At 31.2% G+C, this 23915-nt stretch overlaps 1 long non-coding RNA gene across 1 annotated transcript; it reads right to left on the reverse strand.

Annotated features, from left to right (window-relative positions):
• Window positions 1-1456: 1456 nt before the first annotated feature.
• Window positions 1457-8269, reverse strand: LOC143046983 (uncharacterized). Its single transcript, XR_012969342.1, has 3 exons — window positions 8155-8269; window positions 3642-3720; window positions 1457-1515 (listed from the first exon to the last, which is right to left on the reverse strand). It is a non-coding gene; the product is annotated as an uncharacterized LOC143046983 (long non-coding RNA).
• Window positions 8270-23915: the final 15646 nt, after the last annotated feature.

The raw sequence follows: 23915 nt of genomic DNA on the forward strand, positions 1-23915 counted from the left end.
ATATCACTTTACACATACTGTCTATGGTAAATCAGTTGATAATGTATACATTTTAATGATTTCTCGTGGGACCGAACTTTGCTTAACAAATAAACGAAAAAACTGTATGATTTTTAAAAACAAATTGATGGCAAACATTGTCTTTACCTTTAAATGAGAGGTTGGTATCATTAGTTGGAACTTCTGTTTTTAAAATTGTCGTTTTATGTAACTTTTGTAAAAAAAAAAAAACGTCACGAAAGCAAAGAAACATTTATTTTTAAACGGATTTATATTTCCATAATGATTAAGTATTACTACCTTCAATATTGGTCCAATGAACAGAAAACTTTATCTTTAATTTGAAAAAAAAGTCTTCTGTCGTTTCTTTTGTTGACTAGTATAGTAAGGAGATTAACTCTGTTACTCAACAGTAAAATGTCTTTGTCATCCTTCCAATTACAGATTATTGCTGTTCTGTATACTTCCATTTACATATAAATTTAATAAGATGCTCCTTTTATTTGAATTATATTGGATTATGCTTCCTTCTCCATATCAATTAAATAGGATGATATAAAAATACACTTAATGTTCCAGTGCTGACATTTAAATATTCTCAGAAGGTACATGTACACAAAAACGCTGCAACTAGACAGAACAACAAATGAATGTTTCTATTAATTATTATCTTTAATAAGTTCGAAGTTTTAAACTGGGAAATTAGGAAATCATATGTTGGTTTTTCAAACGTTTCCATAGGTTGGAAATATAGTGTTATCAGAAAAGAAATTACCCCCATGAGACTCTGTTTTAACTAAAATTAAATCCAAATGTTTTAGATATGCTTTTGGTAATAAAAAAAAAAGATCAATAAGTGACTACTTTCTTATATAATCTTTCATATTTGTGACTATTTGATTCTTCTTTTTTTTAATTGGATATTCTTTGACTAATGTGATTATGGACAACATAAATGTTAGGGTAGTTGAACATTTAAATTAAATATTAATTTATTGGGGGGGGGGGTAGGAATGAGCATTGAATTGGAAAAAGATGGTGCATTATAAACTTTAAATAATACTAAAACTTGAAATTTCCAAAAATATAATTGAATCAAAAACTTCTTAACAACGGAACAAGGAAGTCAGACATGTTCAGATATTGTCTCATATGTGTCGCAAATCCCGTCCAATATTTGACGCAACCTTTTTTTCATTCGGGTCAAATACTAAATAATCGTGAATCAATTCAGCACATGCATTCTTTGTAGAGTTTATCTTATCAGTTTTACAATTATCTGGTTCTTGTTTGTGTATATGAGGGTCGATATAATCATAGCTTGTCTCTTGTGGTTTTGTTCTCGCCGATTTAAGATCTTCATATTGATGACTATCACGATACATGGCCAAGTCATTGTATTCTGTCAAATCCCCTTGTATAGATAAACCAATATTCTGACGTCCGGTGTGATCATTTCCATCTTTAGAGTTATGTACGGGTTGGTTCTTTTTTGCTGATTTCGTTTCTATTGATCTGAAAGCACATGTTTCAAAGATTAAACGATTATAAGTTTTTTTAATTGTCCTTTAAACGATTTTTTTTTCAATTCTTTGTTTTGTCATCTTTATGAAGAATAAACTATGAGTTTATAAAACTAATTATAACTTGTAAATTCACTGATAATGTTATTGAATATCAGTTTATAATTCATTTGTAGGGTTTGAGTCAAGTTTATCCATATAATTAAATAGACTATCTTTGGGAGCATTTTAGGTAATACCAATACAGGACAAAAAGTATCACTTGAAACAGTAATTTATATGCCAGTAGATAATCATATACCAGATTTTATGCGCGACTATCTTTCGGTGCGGGGTATGGGATTTATCAGGACTAGCAAGTGAAATGTTTAATTTTTGTATGAACTATTGTCGTCAATTCTATGTACTGTAAATACTGTTTAAAAATGATCTATCCTAATTGCTGATTTATGAGGAAAACAATATTGAAATTGAAAACAAAAGGGTAAAAATGATTACTGATTTTTACTCCAAACTGTAGACAAAATGGAAAATGCGGACCAGCAAGGTGACAACAAATGACAACAGTATGATATGTGTTTCTAGCCACGTTGTTGATGTTCTCTAACATTTTTCTCTCGATTTATTTCTAGATTGGTTTGCCACAAGAGCTTTGATAGAGATCGCACCCAGCTTATATTTCGTCGGTAAATGACTGTACAAAGTCAGGAATATTAGTTTTTTCAGTCTTTTTGTTGGTTTATGTAGTTGAGCATTTGTTTTTTGCAGTATCTTATAGAATTCTCCTTTTTAATGTTCATAGTTAGGTAATTTTGTTATTACCTTTTTTAGAGATAAATTGAAGCTTTCTATTGCAAACATGCACACCATTCTAAAACGACGATCAGCAATAGAGTTTTGCTTAAAAAATTTAAAATCAAAGCAAAATTAAAATAAAATGGAATCGAAAAAAGAAGATGTGGTGTGATTGTCAATAAGAAAAGTCATAATTAGCAGTTTTAGTTTAACGTTCTGCTTCCAAAAATTAACAAACCCCAAATCATATAGTCAGATATAGAAATGCCCTGAAATCACAAACGTAAAATGATTCAAACAAGAAAACTAACGGCCTAATTTATGTACAAAAAACATGAATGGAAAACAAATATACAACACAGCAACATACGACACCCACTGAATTATAGGCTTCTGACTTGGGATAGTTCACTCCATACAAAATCTAGCGGGTTAAAACTTGTTACAAAGACTTTTTCTAACAACAAATGACAAGCACTGATCACCCGAACGAACTCTTTTATATCGAGTTCAATAGATTGGCTGATAAGATCGCTTAGCATGCCACACCTTATTTTTTAGTTTCTTTTTTTAATACCAATGATACGAAAAATTCCAGATGATTTCAAAAATCTAAAAGAAAAGAAGGTATAAAACACAAACCTATTTTGTTTAGTTGTAACGCATACAACCCGTCCATTAGTATGTAAGAATATAATTCGACCTTATGAAATCCATATGTATGTGCATTTCAATTTATCCCCTCGGTTAGAGATGGATAACACATGAATTTCTGTGCAAAGTAATTAAATTAATGGAAAAGAATGTGAACATTGAAATTGAAGCAACGGTATATCATTTGATTAACTGATTAGATCAACAAAAAAACATTCGTATACAGGTATAACAATGATTAACAGCTAGTTTCAATCTATACTAAGAAATTAAACATACCATTAAAAAATATCATTGCACGAGTTGCTTAATCTTTTTATATCTATATTTATGATTATCGCTTATAAAGTCATTGGAGGTGTTCGATGGTCAGCTCGTTTGTTAGTTAGATGGCGTCTATAATAAAATACACACGTAACGAACCTACAAATCATCGATCTCATGACCTGTAAACTGTTCATTTAAGACTTTCAGTGGTGTGTATAAATGTTTTACATTGTTACAAATAAAATATGAGAATTTGGGTCAAATCGGCGAACATGTTTTTGATAGCTAGTGCCCCTTTCACATTTGGCGGATTCAACCAAAGACTTTAGAGACATAAAGATTAAATAACGAGCACTATTGAAGTCATAATAGTACAAAACAATAAATATTACTGATATTTACCTTCTTCTTAAAATTACTAAAAGACAAATCAGTAAAATTACAATAATTGCAGCAGAAACAGATGCTACAACAATCAAACCTGGAAAGAAATCTAAAGTGAGTATATCTACACTTATTGAAAAATATTTTTTTTAATTATGTTCCTTTTATCTCTTTCTATCCCTATTGTTATTCTTAGCAACGCAACTGGTACAACGTGATGACTATTAATTCAATAATTCTTCTTGGTAAAGTTATTCCCCCCTCAAGGTGAGATACTTTATCATTATATAATTAACCAACATAGAACATTGTTCCATAGCTCTTTGGTACTTCTTTTCACTTGCGAAATATACTTAGCATATAAATTACCATTGCATGTTTTGTTGGGAAGCAAAATTATAGCAGCTGCATATGGAGATCTTGCGACTCTTAACATGATTTTCTTTATAGCGGGTTGCAAATTGTAAAAAAAATATTAGAATGTTGAAATATATATCTGCCAGTCGAATGATTTACAGATATTATGACTTTGATAACTGCTTTTGAATATCTGTATACAAAATAACACAGATTTATATAAAAAAAAGTATAAAAAAGTAATGATGAATTATTCACTTGCAAGTTAATAATTCATATTTCGTAGTCACAGTCCTTTATAATTTAGTTTTCGAATGTGACATCATAGAATGAGAAAATATAAAAATTCTTAAGTGTTATACCCATAAGCAACAAGAGTAACCATTTGCGGATGAGAAACTTTTTACCATTCCGGAACACCTATATACACCTGGGTTGACACTGCGTGCGTTATTCGAAATATGCAAGGTATCATCAGGTAGGACATCACATTTAGGTGTATAGTTTCGCATTTTTGGCCTCAATGGATTTTTCAAATATGAGACTTATTGTGCAATAAAATTCATTTTTGGAGAGCTGTAGACTAAAAAAGCCTCCAAAGTGGGTTTATAGGACATCAAATTTTGTAATGTACGTAATATTGGTTGTTTTCTGTATGGCAGTCCTCATTTAGATATTCATACCAAACATTGGTCTGGCAAACTACTGTAATGTTTTAACCAAGTTTTTGTCACACGAACTTTGTGATTAAATTTTGCGAAAAAGATTAGTTAAAAGTCACCCTTTTTTGTTGTAGGTGTGTCAACAGTTTTAGAAGAGGTATCACTCAAGGGAATTAAAATTCTGTTATGAACCAAATTTTAAGGGAATAAATGGAATTTGCATCCCCCTTTTTGCAATATTTTATGGGAAATGAATGCAGAATGATGTCATGGATACACAAAAAATTAAATATATTTCACTATTTTAACTTTTGAAAAGCGAATCTATGGTAGCGACTGAAAACGTACATGTATGACACAAACAGATGTCTTAATGTATTGGAAAGCTAGGAATAGACGATTATTAAACATTTTGTGGTTCAATTTTTTTTTGCTTACTGTGGAGTTGTACCTCAGCTTAGTAGTGTGTTGTTCTGTACTGAAATGATTGATAACATGCATTTCCGAAATTCCCCGTCGATAAATAGGGCTGCAAAAATTAAATTTCCAAATATGTGCTTTTTCCTGTTAAGGTCGATTTTGTAATATGGTTCGTAACGACAATCAAATTCACAATGTGTGATAAATCAAGAAAAAAAAGAATGTGTGCACGTCCAATGTATCATTTTACGAATAAATTTCAATAAAAATTGTTTAAATTAATAAAAGCATGTTTATGAAGTTGATATGGTGTATATACATCATTTAGGGTCCTTTTATCGTGCAAAGGTAACCAACTCGTATGGCGTCCGTAAAAATTACAAAGGAATAATTTAAACTTCCCCATTATAAACTCTTGGTTTAATAGCTTCCTTGTGGAAAGCAACCCTCCATCAAGGAAATCGTGATAAGAAATACAAACTGAACCTAGGAATATCGTTTCAATTGGGAGATATATACTCCGTATGAAGGCGCTGCTGGAATGTTGCTACTTATAAATGGAAAGTTCACAATTGGGAAGCTAAATCATCTTTTTTGTCGTGAAGTTTTGTTTTCAACCGACCCTCATTGTTATTTTCTAGATGAAGTCAAGATATTAGGGAGACTTAACTGTATCTGTAGTATCCTTTATCTATAGTTCGAAGGGATAGAGTCGCTCAATAAAAGCACCAAATTTTGTATTATTTAGTGAGAGAACATCATCTATATAGCGGAACGTAAAGGATATTGCTTACTTCTATCTTTCTTAAAAGTTCCTGTATAAAGTCAGCATATTAATAATAGAGAAACAAGTCGCCAAGAAGAAAGACACAATTGTTTTCAATATGAATTCCGAATTTTCTGTTAAAAAACATGTCCTCCAAAAATAACGAATATGTTATTATCTATAAGCTTGATATTGTGTTTCAGAGAATTGTTTGTTTGAATCATAGTGATTCTTTACAATGTAGTAGTTATCCCTCCCCAAGACAAGATACTTTTATCTCCGTACGCCATTCTTTTTTTATGAAACAAAGCAAGATCATCTCTTTTTCTTTTCTTTAAGGTGGAATAGGGCAAACTTGGGTAAAGTGTAAAAGAGTCAAATAATTTAATACTATTGCAAGCTGAGATAATCTTAGATTGTTTGTACTCTAAAAGATCTTTGCAATTTTTTAGTATCCACATCTGATTCACACCACCTCTAGAAAAGGCAGTTTCATAATGACTATGGAGCCCTGCTTTTATTGCTGATAAAATAGACCACTTTACTAGTGTATATATTTGTTTAGGGGCCAGCTCAAGGACGCCTCGGGGTGGGAGTTTCTCGCTTCATTGAAAACCTATTGGTGACCTTCTGTTGTTTTCAGTTCTATGGTCGGGTTGTTGTCTCTTTGTGTTAATAATTTAGAAAGAGTTTTCGTGGAGCACATGAAGCACATGGAAGACCCAGCAATATATCGTAGTTTGCAAGGCCATATTATGTAGTTTAAGTATCAAATACATGCTGGACGACATATTTTGTTGCAATTCTCAAGGAACATAAAACAGATCTATGATTATCCAGGATTTCCTCTTTAGTAAGTTTCGTAAGAGTATTTTTATATGTTGATTTTCCATATGAATTGTCAATATCTAGTTCATTTATCAAGCAGTTTATTTAATGAGATTAACACACAAAAACGATGTTGTTTGAGGGCTTAATCTGCGGGGACAACAACATTTTTGTCATGGAGGTAGGACATGTGTTTTGCAGCACTTGTGTTTTTAATGATTAACGTACAATTGGTATTGATCAGACTTGGGGTCAATTACATTGGAATGTAATTAATTAAATTACACATTACATTGCAAAAATGATCAATTACACTAATTACACATTACACAGTTTTTGAAATGTAATTAATTAAATTACAATTACTTTACCAAAGTAATTAATTAAATTACACATTATATTTCATCATATTCTTCAACAATGTTATACATGCATGTGTAAAATATTCATGTAACCATAGTTCATTGTAGTTTGAGCGTTGCATTTGATAATCATTAGTTATTTTAATGTTTTGTCATTTAGTGTGAATCTCTCTGGTCTGAACACTTTGACAGCGATTTTAAAAAGGCTTTCGACAGGAACATATATGGCAGGTATTGCTTAATCAGAAGATCATCATATTGATATGAAAGGGAATTTGTTCCTATTAACTTGTCAAAACATCAAGGGGTAGTTTGACATCTCAAGTGAAGTCATTTAACTTAAACATAATTCAATAAAGAAAAAAAAATGTTTTTACTTAAAAAATATTAAAAAGTGTGCTTGTCACAATATTGAAAATACTTTTTATTACAAACAATGTACATAATGTCTAAATTTTAGCAATATTTTGCTAATTAGATGAAATACATGTAATAGTGGCATTGCCCTTGGACATTTTAATATGATTAGTTGCTGTTTGTTTTTACAGCTGTTAATTTTTATTTCTATAATCCTTTTGTGTATACTAATTTGACAAAATGATTGTGTGCAGTGATTTTAAAGTGACACATTTTTTTCTTTCTGTTTTACAAGCTGATTAATTACTTATCAATCTATTTAGTTAAAAGATCTTTCTTAAAAACTGAACAACACAAGTATTTGATCCTCACTTTTTTTTTAATTATAAGACTATTCAAAATAATTCTGTCATGTATGTAGGTCAAATAAATAATATAAAAACTTCAGAATGAATAACAGATTTTCATATATATTAAAAAAAATATTTGATTAATAAATATAATTTTACAATTTATATTATTAAACACAAATCCTTATCTTTAACACCAATAAAGTACATGTAATTGAAATGTAATTTAAAAGTAATTGAGCATTACATGCTTTTTTCAATGTAATTAATTAAATTACCATTACATGTAATTAAAAAAATGCTCAATTACACATTACATTCAATTACATGGTAAATTGTAATGCATTACACTTAATTACCATTACATTTTCAATTACCCCATCCCTGGTATTGATAGACCCATTTTGTTTCTTAATTTCTCAAAATTACCTGTAGATGTGAACGATACATCTTTATTAAATGTTGGTGTTGAAGACCTTGTAGTGTGTAATGATCTTGTTGATGGCGACTGTTCTTTACCCAAAAACGACAGAAAAAATGAAATATATCATGATGACTATATATCTATTTCTTGAGCAATAAAATAATCAGAGTAACTACACATTTTGTTTTAAAAAGATACACCTTTACATCGAACGAATCACTCGTTACTTTGATGAATTTTGTAGGTATACTGTATGACATTAATTGAAGGTAACGAGCGACCCTCAGTTAAATTTAACAGCACAAATCTTTAACATGACACAAACAGAGAGGCAATCATAAATCAAAACACTGATTTAAAAATGTTATTTATTTTAAAATTTTTGCCTTCCTTGCTTTTCATAAATATCATAAATGTTAATCCTGGTACCTTTGATAACTATTGAAATTACCTTGCTTATTGTTTTATACAAAGTTAATATCAGATATGAACTATAGTTGTCATTTGACATAAATGAAATTGTCAAATTCTTATTGAAAGTCGAACGGGAAATTCGATCGGCAAACACTTCTTTGATTTACACAAAAGAGAAATCTTATCAAACTTGAATAATTGCAATGTGCATGTATAGATTTTTTCATTGGCTTATATTTTATTGCTTATTTCATCGCAAACAAGAAACTGCCATTGCCTCGCTTATTTACGTATTGTTACTTACGAATAGTATGCTACTACCTGATGTATACGATTCACTATCACTAAATGTTGTAGTAAAATCCTTAGCAGTTGGTAAGGGCCTTTGTGATGAAGACTGATCTTGAGAAAATACGTCTGAAACACAAGACAGAACAATTAATAAAATAATATTTGTGATTAAAGCGTAAAATAACCAGACAAACTAAACACTTTAAACATGTTTCATCTTATAAAAATTGTATATAAACAAGACAAAATTGCCAAACTCCAAAGTAAATTAAAAAGTAAAGACCATAACAACCGACATAACCAAGAGCTCGTCTATATTAACAAACTTGATTTTTGGAAAATAACTCTCATATTCATCACTTGAATCAGGAATTTGTCGATGAGAATAGTAGGCTTAATCTGGTTTTACGACGACGAGAGGACGTTAAACCAGTCGACATAGCCGGCACACGGTCTCGATCTTTCTTGAATTTGATACAATCTTCTCAGCTTTTTGTTTATTACCATTATATGCCCGTTCCTTTGAAATAACCAAGATTTGGACTACTTCGACTAAATTTATAGGCAGCATTAGAAACTCCTTAATTTGTAGCGTAAAACAAATTGGAAGCAGACACAAACAAAAGGATGCATAGACTTTTCCCGACTTGTCAACCTCGGATTGTATGTTTTTGCGACATGTTGGTTACCTACGCTATTGTAGGTTATCGTTGTACTCGCTTAGATAATAGAAAATAAAAGAATTACAATATAAAAATAGATACTGTGTTATCCCATTAACAGATCACAATCCAGCAATTCGAGTTTTTATGGTTATTTTAAAAAGAAGATTTGGTATGATTTCTATAATATCCACCATTATTGTTTAAAAGGTTTCTAAGTAATTAGTCACTGAAATATAATGTCAAAACTAATTAAAGTCTCTTACTTTACCTCTTATCTCATGCCATAAAATCAGATACTTTGATGCCTCAAAGCAGTTATCTGCAGCAAGTACCGAATCATCAGTTACAATTGTCATGTAATTTTGACATATTTTGGGAATGTAACGTTTATAATTCCTTATTTTACAACTTTTACAATCTCTGTCGGTTGTTGTGTGACAGGCTGCTATCCAAAGTATATCATTGAGATCAGAACATTTTTCTGAAAAGGATGTATGATTGCAAAAGATATCAATACTGTTTTTTTAAACAATACAACATATAAAAAGGTCGTTGCAGTAAAGTGAATATTGCGAATATTGCACATTTTAAGTGTTACAAGAAATAACTATACATTGTGTGTTTTCGCCATCAAATAAATATGAAAGATATAATGAAATTGAGAAAGGAAATGGTGAATGTGTCTAAGCGACAACCACCCGACCATAGTGCAGACAACAACCGAAGGCAACCAATGGGTCTTTAAAGTAGCGAGAATTCCCGTATCCGAAGGACGCCTCCAGGTGCGGGATTTTCTCGTTACATTGAAGACCTGTTGGTACCCTTCTGCTGTTGTTTTTTTTCTATGGTCGGGTTGTTGTTTCTTTGATACATTCCCCCTTTCCATTCTCAGTTTTAACAAATGATGTTAAGCTTAATTCCTTCTGACAGCAGTATTTCCAAGTCCTCTAGTGACACAAGCCACGTTAAGTCTTTTATTTCATAATGCTTAAATGTGTTAAATTCTGTGTTAAGTCATGAAAGGCAATTTAAAAAATGTCTGATGTCTGATCCTCGAAACATCTAAATTGTATCAATTGGAAACTTGACCGTAAAGTATATTGTGGTGCTAAAGTGAAAATACGTCAATAAGTCACACTTGATAGTCTGACAATCGAAGTACAAGAAAAAAGTAAGATGAAAACCTACAAAAATCCAAAAAAATTCAGGAAAAAGGAAAGTCTCTTATCAAATAGCAAAATCCAAAGAACAAACACATCAAACGAATGGATACCAACTGTCAAATTTCTGACTTGATACAGAGATTTTACAGAAAAAGTCAGTGAAACCTGTTTTAATATCTAACTAAACCTACCACTTGTTTGACAGTTGCATACAATTCCATTATATTGACAAAGATTTGTGAAGAAAAAAACCAAACATAACATTTAAAAATGTAAAACAAGGTACAGAAGTCAAAATTGTTTTAAAATCTTTATCAACATAAAACAAAAAAATGTGGCAACGAAGAAAAACAAAAAGGAATACAGACACAGCACACCAGCAAAAACGAAAGACAAGAATATCAAAAAGCAAATGCAAAACAGCATAATGACGAGAATTCGAACGATTGAAACACATTTATAATTTAATTAAAGCTTCCGTACATATTTCATGTATTTCAAGGAGATGACTTCAACTTTATGATTATCAGATCCCAAATTGACAGCAGCAACTCTTCATCAAGAAATGCCGTTCACTTCTATTATTACTGATGACACAATGGTTATTTTTAGGATTTTTCAATATTTTTTATTGTAGCCATAGTGTATATACCTACTAGATCTTTATTTCTAATTTTGTACATTTTATAATATTTTTGCTTGTGCCAATTTTAGAATTATTGCTCGCAATTCAAATACTGAATATAATATAAAAGTGAAACGCGTGCTTTTCTATAGTAATTTGAAACATGATAGTCACGGTGTTTTTGTATTAAAAAGTAAAATCACAAAAATACTGAACTAAGAGAAAAATCAAATCGGAAAGTCCATAATCACATGGCAAAATCAAATGACAAAACACATCAAAAACCAATGGACAAGAACTGTCATATTCCCGACTTGGTACAGGCATTTTCAAATGTAGAAAATAGTGGATTAAACTTTTATTTAAAGCGCTAAACCTCTCACTTTGTTGACAGTCTCATCAAATTCCGTTATATTTACAATGAACTAAACAGACATAATAAATAAAATAGTCAAAATATGGGTAGAAGACATCTACTGATCATTTACACTTATTCATAGAATCATTAATTTTATGTTGTTTTTTTAGTTGGTCTTTTTTTTTCTTTTTTAGTAATTGCGTTATCAGTTCATTTTCGACTAAGGAGTTTGAACGTCATTTATTTTTCGCCTCTCATTCTAGAAACATTTGTTTCAACAAAGAGGCTTGTAAAAGAGGGACGAAAGATACAAAAGAGACAGTCAAACTCATAAATAGAAAATAAACTGACAACGCAATGGCAAAAAATTACAAAGACAAACAGACAAAATTATAAGATAAGATATTGTAAGATATTCGTGACTATTTAGTTTTTTTCACGACGAAGACTATATCAGTCCCATTTCTTCTAACCGAAGAAACTTTAAATATAAAATGATATAACTTGAAAGTATGAAGTTTTAACAAAGCCAAATCGATCGATTTTTTGTCTTGTTTTATTAGACTGTGATTTTTATTGCTCTATTGGTATTGTTTATCCTCTTTATAATCATTAGGATAAAATAAAGGCATATATTGCCTGAAACTTGAAATATTTTGGCAAGTCTTAAATAGTAATTTATCATCTCAACATAAACAAGAAATTTTTAAAAGCCTGAATCGGTTAAATATCAAAAATTAAAATAATAGGCATAAACTTGAAAATTAGTCAAAAATCATTATTTAAAGACATAACTTTTTTCATGGAGTCATCCAATGGATTTGAATCATATAGCTATTCTTTTAGATCTCATCTTTGCTGATCGTTTTGATTTTCAAAGCTTTCCTACATTTTTGCATGTTTCGATACACAAAACTAAAAAATCTGTATAAACCATTTTATATAAGGCAATTAGTAAAAAGATAAACTATTAGGTGTTATTAAAATAAAAGTGAAATGAAAAACAAACCTCCCATGACAAATCAAAACGGAAAGCATCTTATGAAATGCAAAATGAAAACCCAAACACATCAAACAAATGGAAAACAACACTCATATTAGACCTTTTCAACATCTCTCGACACCTACAGTTGAGAACGACTACGACAGGTAAAACGTGAAGGGTCGTCTCAAAAATAAAAAATAAAGGAGATCATTATTGATTTTATTGTTTCCAATCATTCACAAGGATAAAACGTTTAGCTTCTAGCTGTCCTGGTTGAATTTGGAAAACGAAAAGAACAAATCATGTTTTATTGTAGTTAATATTTAATTAATGTTATTTTTGGCATTGGAAGCCTCCATAATGTACTCAATACTTTGTATCATTTCAATTCACCAATTTGGTGTTCCACTTGAATTCTGTATTCATCAATCACTGCTTATAAATGTTGTAACATTGAAACGAGGGGTCAATTATAATTTTTTTTTTCAAAATTCATCAAGGAAAAACTTTAACTCGAACAAGATATCTTGAAATGGAGAAGATAAAAAAAACAAAAACGTGATATTTTCCTTCGACCTAAAAAATACGAAAGACTCACATAATCACATGTCTGGTAAATGGATGCAGTTTTCGGGGAAATCCAGAAATCGAGAAAGCGAAATCGAGAAATTGAGAAATCGGGAAATCGAGATATCAAGAAATTGGGAAATCGAGAAATAGAGAAAGCAAAAACGCAAAATCGAGAATTCATTTCGCGTTTTTGCGTTTTTGTGTTTTTCTCTTTCGTGTTTTTGCGTTTTTGCTTTCTTGATTTTTCGTTTTCCCGATCTTATCTTTTTCCCAATTTCTCGATTTTCCGATTTCCCGATTTCTCGATTTTGCTTACTCGATTTCTCGAATTCCCAATTTTGTGTTTTCCAAATGAAAGAAGAAGTCACGAAAACGCTAAAAGGCGAAATAAATGGCCGCATCCGGCCACCATACATATATTTATTTATTAATTTGGTTGATATATATTCTTAAACTATATAGTCAAAACAGTATAAAACCGCCAATCCAATATGTTATGTGATGATAATCATGATGGTTTTTGTCTTTGAGACGACCCATCCATTTTACCTGTAAACTGTAGGTGTCATTAGTCGGTGTCGAGAGATGTTGAAAAGGACTATTACTGACAACGTAACGGCATTTAAAAGAATTTTTGATTTAAACTGTTTAAACATATAAACTGTATATAGTGTTATCTTATTGTCAATTTAGGGTTATCCGTTCACTCTTGTTGTTACTGTTGACACAATGGTTTTATGATTTTCAAATGAATTTCATCGTTCCCAAAGTTTTTTATTGTAGCCTTCGTGTAGTGTAACATCTACTTCTCTCATTTTTTAATGCTTTTTTCTATAGTAATTTGACTGTTCCTCTTGTATCTTTCGTCCCTCTTTTGAAATATGATAGTCGTGATGTATTGTCTCAAAAGGGGTTCACTGAACATTTCAACTTATTCATGGAACATACCTCTTTCATCACTGCATTTGTATTCAATATTAATGCCCCGTGTATTGCATGCTGTTTCAATCCCTATTTTTCCACTGCATTGTAAACTCCTATTCAGAAAAATGGCATGCAATGGTATGTCGTTATATTGTGGAAGTATTGGACAAATAAGAGCAGGACTTTCGAATATTTTTGTTGACATGGAAGTTACAGCATCTGCAAAAAGATACACAATTGTTATTAATTCCTTAATCAAGAAAACATGATTGAAAACGTGATTGATTTTAAGTATGGAATATTAATTATAAAGTTAATAGACAAACTGAATTTATCGGTCGTCAAACTGTCTTTACAACTCTGATCAGCTCTTAATATGATTCCATATTTCGGCATTGTGACGTCAAAAACGATGCCCGGTCTAAATAACTGTGACCTAGACATATCAGCGACGTCATAATGTGTGAACCGACGTTTATAAATTTCATCCAAACTTATCAAATCAACTTACGTTTTCTGGTGAACTAGGAAAACATTTTAAAAAAGAACGCAAAAAGGGCCCGATAACTCGTTTATCAGGTTATTTGCATACTGATATTGTAAAATACCAGATGATCGACACAATATGAAGCTTTTTGATCTCGTTCTCTTTGCTCACTCGACAAAAAGCTTCATTTTGTGACTCGCAACTGATATTTTACAATAACAATATGCAGACAACCCGATAATCGGTACGAAACTATACACAACGTGAAAATATCAATGAGAAATCGAATCGACTCTGATGTGGTATAACAAACTTTTGTACGGGTTAAATACGTGTTTGAACTGATTTTGTATACTGTGGATTCATTATTATTCGTGGGATACCAATTTTCGTGGCTTTCATGGGTACTGGCGAACCACGAAATTAAAAGTTCAACGAATAACAAATTGTCTATATGCTTGTATGTAGACTTCGGCAAAACCACGAAATTAAATATCCACGAACTTGCAAGCTTTCCATAATCCACGAAAATTGGTACCCACGAAAAAAATGAATCCACAGTAAACAGTTAATGTGGTTTACTATAATTTACGTATAGGATCTTTGTATCGAAAAAAAACACATTTATTCTAAAAACCAGTTGTTGTCATGATACAGGTTATGTTCTTTTCATATATATTTTATGATGGTATGATACTAAACCCCTTACGAAAATGTACGAGAGGTATTGTACTTGATTTTCATAGCATGAAGACATAATCTTTCAATTAATTTAATTGAAGTTTGCAGCTGGCATGTCGGTAAACTGCTAGTAGTCCTTTGTTAATTTATGTCACATTGTCATTTTGTTAAGTTTCTTTTGCTACCCATTCTGACATCGAACTTGGACTTCTTTTGAACTGAGTTTAACTGTGTGTATTGTTGTGTGTTTGTTTTTTCTATTTTGGCTTGAGGTATATGGGGAGGGTTGAGATATCAAAATACATTCTAACCCGACGCATTTTTGCGTCTGTCCCAAGTCAGAAGCCTCTGTATCTGGCCATTGTTAGTCTTGTCTGATTTTTAATTTTAGTTTCTTGACTATATTTCGGAGATTGATATGACGTCCATTATTACTGAACTAGTACACATTTTTGTTTAGGGGCCATCTGAAGCTAGCCTCCGGGTGCTGGAGTTTCTCATTGCATTAAAGAACCATGTGTGTTCTTCGGCTCTTGTCTAATCTTTGGTCGGGTTGTTGTCCCTTTGACACATTCTCCATTTACATTTTCAATTTTATTCTATGTGTTTAGATAATACTGCATGCTCATTGTATCACTTAATTGTTAATGTATTATACTTTGATACACAAAACTGTGTCTAATCGTTTACAATTAATCTGTTTTAAATTTTTAGAGTTCAGAATTTTTGTGATTTAACTTTTTACAGTTTTTTTCTTTTACTATCATATTTTTTCAAAATAATACTATTAGTCAAAACAATCATCATTTAAGGGCAATTATTTTATACAAGGAGCCATTGCAATGCTTCTGTCACATTTCGGTGATTAGAGCAGATCTAAATGTACTTTTGATTTATTAATCATGTTTTCTGTTTACAGTTTTTGCCAATCTATTTTCATATTTAAGCAATAAAAGAAAAAAACTATAATGACAGATACCAGTCAATGCCAACCACTAGAATGCATTTCTTCCCTGATTGGCCCACTTAAAATGTTGTAGGATTAGACATGTATGCACGGGGTCAGTTCTCAAAATAGCATTGTATAGTAGTGTTAAAGCATATCACAATATAACATCAATCAATATACATAATTAAAAATATAACTCATCAATGGAACAAGGCTGATAAATGAGTATGTCAGACGTGTGTTTCATCAATAGAGTACTCTATACAAATTGTAAACCAAAACAGTACCGACCTGAGAGATGAACAATTTCAACTGAAACATGAACCATACTCCATCCAACTAAAATATCAATAGCTTCAACTCAAGTGAATATTCAAAGTCTTGCACAACAAATTTAAAATGAATATCTTGATACATTAAATACAATTTAACAATATAGATTTATACAAGTACTACCTGCTTCATAAAATGTCCATTCTGTTTTTCGTGCAGATGAAAAGATTGCCTGGTTAGTGATTTTTCCCTCTGTATATATCGTTTTCCTTAAAAATCTTCTATTAACTTTCTGAACAGTTCCCAATGTAAAACCATCTAGTTCCCTGCGGATGGAAATGTTGAATTTGCGAAATTGGAAGCTTATTTGGATAATTGGATCGTTTCTTATAATCATGTCGTCGATCTCCTTGTCCTTCATTATAATTTGAACAGTACGACGGCCTCCCTCTTGTAAAAGGGTTATATTACATTCGTATTCCGATTCAATTTTGAAATACAGAGATGTCTTTGTGTCGATACTTTTATTGAAATATGGTATACTTAGATCACTGTTCTCATTTGCCGTTTCTAAGTGTACTGTTCTGGAGTGTTGAATATCAAAATCTAAAATAATGCAAAACGCAAACATAGTATTACATCATTATTTAGATCCAATTTGTTACATCTTTTGATCAATTTATTTGGCATTCACTAATGGCAGTCACCAGAGTTAAAGAACATCAGTTGTTAAACTTGTTAGTAAAATGCGTTTTGTTAAAATACACTTTTTTCACTTTTTTGGTCTTTTGGAACATGTTGTTTGTGGTTTATTTAGACCCTTCTACAACGAAATTTGTTTAACAAGCACACGTATAAAAATTGCGGTGTTCAATTTAGACTTGTTTATTTTTTTCGTTTGGGCTTGTAACATATTTTCACAAAGGTTTATACGATCCGTTCATCCTATTTTGACTATCTTAACTGAAGAGTCAGTCCTTAATTGAGGTAAACCATATGGCCTTCAAAATACCGTGTTGATCCCTAATATCACTGAAGAGACATTTGGTGTCGAAATCAGGATCTGGTGTACAAAATTTGTTTCACCTTATTTTTGTGGTATAACATCTTTACCGCAAGTTAATTGTTTTCTGTTTAGTATAAAATAAATAACAAGATCCATTTTGTTACATCTTGTGATCAATTTGTTTGGCAATCACCGGAAGGGTAAGCAGATCATGCTCCACATGTGGCACCCGTCGTGTTGCTTATGTGATAACAAATCCGGTAAGTAGTCTAATTCGTTAGGTCACATTCATGAAAGGGGAGGGATTGTAGCTACGACGTATGGAACATATCCGTTATCATTTGTGTAAACCAATCGGTCGGGTTGTTGTTATTAATAGATCAAAAGAGATATGCCATAAACGGCAAGAGTTTTCTGATAGTTACAAGAACATCCCTATTGTTCAGAATAATTACTTTTGCAAACAGTAAATTTTATAAAATGACTATACAAAAGATGTACATGATAAAACTGAAGTATTAACTAATTACAGGGAAAACTGAAATACATTACATAACTAGACATTTGAAACACAAAAGTAGACACATCCGAATAAGTTTAAACCTCAACGCCAAGTGACGTCATATTTGAAACTATCAAAAATGACGAAAAAATTACAGTAGCTTTACTCAGAAATTTTTACTACACAATGTTTTTTACAAAGTTGTTTGATGTGGTTACAATATCATTTTGGATTAAGCTGTTGCTCATATATAATATCAATTAAAAGATCTCAAAATGAGGCTTATATATATATATATTTGAATATAACTTATAGGTGAAACAGTTATTTCAGGGAAAACAACTCAATTTCCACGATTTATCGCATAATAGTTATTATCCTCCTCTGAAGTGATTCGTTTAACTTTGCCTGTTCTTTTTTCTTCTTCACTCAAATTATTGATAGTTTGGAAAAACCTAAATACCTCAACGATAATTTTAACATAATTTTAATCATTATTTCAAATATAGCTTATCGATATAATTTTAAGGTATGTAGTGTCACGTTTCAAAGCAGCTAAAAGGAATATTTCAACACAAATGTGAGTTGTGTTTTGATTCTGTTAGAAACAATAGTCACTACAAAAGTCAGAATAAACTCCGTTTGAAACTACATTCTCTAATATATTTGCAAATGAACAAACAAGCAAATGTAAAATGATCTTTTTATCATGTAAGTGAATTTTTTAATTTTCAATTTTCATTTTCTTTGTATATTTCATGAAAATTACCAGAGACATGAATAGTTCTGATAATAGTAATCTAACAACTTACATTCATATTCACAATTTCCTCCTGTATATCTTTCCGGACAATTGCATGTAGTATTTATGCATGTTCCACCGTTTAAACACCGACTACCACACCGACCTATAGGAATAAGAACAGTACAATTCAAAATGTTTTGTATTACTACTGTATTCAATTTGTTTGGAAAGATTTATATAAATAATATAAACGTACACAAAATACTTACTTACTTTATAATCCGGCAATGAGTTATTTACTTAGTTCTCACTTGGTGTCTTATTATGGATATCAGAATAATATAATCAAAAATTCAGTCTTGTGTGTACTTGTCAGTACCCTCTGATCTGTAATTGGTGTTGTTGTTTGTTGTTAAGGATTCAGAGGTTATGTGACCTCCTTGTTTTAATAAAAAGTAAATATAATGTTGCAATATTTAAACAAAAAAATAACTTTAGATTTGCAATATTAATTAAAATAAATACGGACATATACTTTCATAATAAATTTTACTAACTTTATTTTCAATAAACATTTTTTTTTCAAAAATCCTCGTCTTTTACACTTATTTGAGTGACAGACTTATTGACATACATTCACATATAGACAGACTTGCAGTTGGAAATGTAGAAAGACTATGTGGAACGCTTAGGTACTCTTAACGCACACGCAATACACGCTTTAAGCTCTTTGTGCACACGATACAGATATGATTGGCAGGTTGAATGCATCAAAATTACTAGCGTATAGGTAGCGTGCATGATTATTTTTAATACGGCCGACGTACGTCGGAGCTATACGTTGATGTATGAAGCCGTTATTACATTAACATGATTAAGTAAACAGGCAAGGTACCAGGATTATAATTTAGTACGCCAGACGCGCGTTTCGTCTACATAAGACTCATCAGTGACGCTCATATCAAAATATTTATTAAGCCAACCAAGTGCAAAGTTGAAGAGCATTTGGGATCCAAAATTCCAAAAAGTTGTGCCAAATACGGCTAAGGTATTCTATGCCTGGTATAAGAAAATCCTTAGGTTTTCGAAAAATTCAAAGTTTTGTATACAGGAAATTTATAAATATGACCACATTATTAATATTCATGTCAACACTGAAGTGCTGACTACTGGGCTGGTGATACCCTCGGATACGAAACGTCCACCAGCAGTGGCATCGACCCAGTGGTGTAAAATAGTTTTCAAAGGTACCAGGATTATAATTTAGTACGCCAGACGCGCGTTTCGTCTACATAAGACTCATCAGTGACGCTCATATCAAAATATTTATTAAGCCAACCAAGTGCAAAGTTGAAGAGCATTTGGGATCCAAAATTCCAAAAAGTTGTGCCAAATACGGCTAAGGTAATATATGCCTGGTATAAGAAAATCCTTAGGTTTTCGAAAAATTCAAAGTTTTTTATACAGGAAATTTATAAATATGACCACATTATTAATATTCATGTCAACACTGAAGTGCTGACTACTGGGCTGGTGATACCCTCGGGGACGAAACGTCCACCAGCAGTGGCATCGACCCAGTGGTGTAAAATAGTTATCAAAGGTACCAGGATTATAATTTAGTACGCCAGACGCGATGTCAATGTCAGTTTCTAATTCTTATGCACAACAAAAGTTATATAAAACAATAAATCTTTATTAAACAATAATCTAATATATAATGCCAAACAAGCAGTTGGGTTTACGATTGCATTTCCTTTTTTAAAGAAAGCAACTTGTTTTGCAATTTGATTAGGAACTTTCTGATTTGAATTTTTCTTGAATTTCAGTTTTTTTGTGATTTAACTTCTTAGTGGTATTGTATGTTAGTCAGCAGTTTTAAAATCATTGTTAAATTCAGGTTGTTTTTGGTAACATCTTTCTTATTGGTTTTGGTTATGTATCTAAATTATTGTTCATATATATAATATCTATCAATTTTTTGAATTCACGCATCGAAACAATATATATCCGATATTCTTCCGACGCACGCATGGAATACTTTATTGGTAACAATGGAACTAACTTGTGCCAAAAATGAGTCATACTTGCTCGTTCAAATTGATTCCACAAAATCTTACATGTACTTCTTTTATCTCAGTTTGTATACAAATTACACCGTTGGTTTTCCGAATTAACACTAGTAATTATTTGGGCCCTACAACGTGGTGTTCAGTGTGAGTCGTACTTTTATCTATAATGGTTTACCTTAAACAAATTATTAATTTGATGTAAAGTTGTCTCATTCGATTTCATACACCATCTTCTTATATCTATAAATCTTTAAAGTTTACGCCTACATAACTGCTTTCCAGACTTCCGGTGATTTTCCCGTTTGAATGGTTTTACACTAGTAATTTTGGGGCCCTTTATAGCTTGTTGTTCGGTGTGAGCCAAGGCTCCGTGTTGAAGGCCGTAATTTAACCTATAATGGTTTACTTTTGAAATTGTTATTTGGATGGAGAGTTGTCTCATTGGCACTCATACCACATCTTCCTATATCTATTCATAAAACGGCATTTAAGTGCTTAATCTTCATGTTCAGTAGTGATTTGGCCCATTTAGAAAAGGCAAATTTTATTACATCTGAAGCTGTCAAACTGAATTTTAGAATTTATTTAGAGCTGGGAGAAAATTCTATAATTTTTATTTATCTCTCTTTATTTGTTCCAATAGTCTATATATAGGGTCAAGCAACATTTTCGAAATGATCATTTCATGTAAGTGTTAATTTTGTTACAGGTACTGACTTTTTGCCTCAAACATTAAACCGGTTATGAACTAAGCCTCTGGCCTTTGTTAGTCTTGTATTATTTTGATTTTAGTTTCTTGTGTACAATTTGGAAATTAGTATGGCGTTCATTATCACTGAACTAATATATATTTGTTTAGGGGCCAGCTGAAGGACGCCTCCGGGTGCGGGAATTTCTCGCTTCATTGAAGACCTGTTTGTGACCTTCTGCTGTTGTTTTCTTATTTGGTCGAGTTGTTGTCTCTTTGACACATTCCCCATTTCCATTCTCAATTTTAAGTTCGTGAATTATGTTTGCGGTTTTCTTGACTTGCATTGCGGCGTATTATTGTATTCATTTTATATGAGAAAAGTATAATCAGTTATATTAGAAAAATATCGCATTCACATTTTTTTATATTAAAAACACATCGCTACTATAAAAGACAAATATCGCGTTGTATAATAAAATATAGCAGTATCTTTGACTTATTGGTGATTTCGGCTTATCAAACATTTTAATTCAACTAATTTGCATTCAATTGTATTTGCTACATGATATTTATTGAATGGGTACATTTACAAATGATTAATTACACATTTACGTTTCATTTTATTTTTTTCAATTCAATTTTCTCGTAGTAATACACCTTGCTTGTTATTATATTACACAATTTATGGAATCTATACAGCATGCGTCTGCAATTCGTTGATATAAGACAAAATTGCTATTCAATATAGGAAACGTTTTTATCGATTCGCTTCTTCCAAAGACTGGGTATGGGGTTTTATCATTGCTTACATGCGCTTTATTGAACTCAATTTGGTGGATAGTTGTGTCATTGTTATCAAATCTCAACTCTTTATTTTTATTAAGGTTATTTATGCAAGAAAAACGTAACATATGCACATAAAGTGTATCTTACGGGATTAATGTCTCTTCCACCGTATTGTGACCGTTCTGTTCAGTAACAAATCGGCGTTGCAAACAATACTTGTTGTGTACCCAATATAAAAATCTATGTTCACCGATGACTTCGAATATTAAAACCTCCAAAAAATATAAGGATTTGAATATTTCCACTGAGTAAATCATACAAAAGATCAAAATCTTCGTACATTTCATACGATAGATAAAATAATACATTGAAACGTACTTGTTTAAAGTCCTGCAGTGTTTCGGATGTCGCGGTAAGCTTTCTTTGGTGTTCATTTAAATATAAACTTATTTTAGAGGTTTATACTACTTTATAATGATAAGATATATGCTTTTATATTTTAATGTACGCTAAGTATTTTTTAATACTGAATATTCGTTTCGACACCGAGTCAATTTGATGTGAAGCTATCAAAGTTCTCATTTTGGCAAAATATGGCTTAAATTTTTACTCTATAATAGAATATAACAAAAATTTAATTGAAAGGTAAAAATCTTCATAGACCTCAAAGTCAGCTCATTTTAGAGAAGTCTCCAATTCAAGTTCTTCTGTTGATGATATATGTAATATCCTTTAGTTCAATATATTAAATGCGATTAACAAAACCATGAAATATTTGTGGATCGTTGTTTTTTCTTATCGTTCTTTTATCCTTTCGTCAATGGAGATATGTCAGTTTTGTTCGACCTTAGATTTTTAATTGTCTCTTTTGGGTATTTTTTTTTTTAAGAGTTTAGAAATTCAGTTTTCTAACTAAGCTTCCACTGTTTGTAAGATAATGGTTGACGGTTATTCGTTTTGGTTGTGTAGGATGTTATAAAACACAGCCATAGCCTAGTGTGCAGGAGACTAAACCATTGTCTTCACTTTGAGCAGCCTTCCAAACAAATCTTCATAGGAACCATACGCTTAACATCTTTCAAATATTTACATAGAGGCAAAAGTATACACAGCTGTTCAACATTCAAAATTCAATTGAGCAAAAAACAATAGAATAACATTCTAAAACCCAGAAAAACAAATCAACTATTAAAGAAAAACAACGGAACAACAGACACACTGAACTAAAACAAAAGCAAACAATGACATCAATAAAGAAACTGTAGAAAACAACTGCCAGATTTCTGAATTGATACCGGACATTTTATGAGAATATGATGGATTGAACTTAAAAAGTTATGATTTGTCCTTATACAAAACACATTGCATAATTTGATATTTTATTGGCAACGATGTGTGAACAAAACAAACAATCATCATAGCTATAGGTTAAATGTTCAAAAATAAGGGTACATCAGTCAACATTGTGTTATAATCTTAATCGCTATAGAAACCAATAGAGATATAATAAAGAAACCCAAAAAGGCATAAAGACAACGCATATAAGAAGATTTTACTATAGCACAATGATACAACAACA

This window comes from Mytilus galloprovincialis, chromosome 9 (genome assembly GCF_965363235.1).
Source record: "Mytilus galloprovincialis chromosome 9, xbMytGall1.hap1.1, whole genome shotgun sequence".
In the NCBI taxonomy this organism is placed as follows: domain Eukaryota; kingdom Metazoa; phylum Mollusca; class Bivalvia; order Mytilida; family Mytilidae; genus Mytilus; species Mytilus galloprovincialis.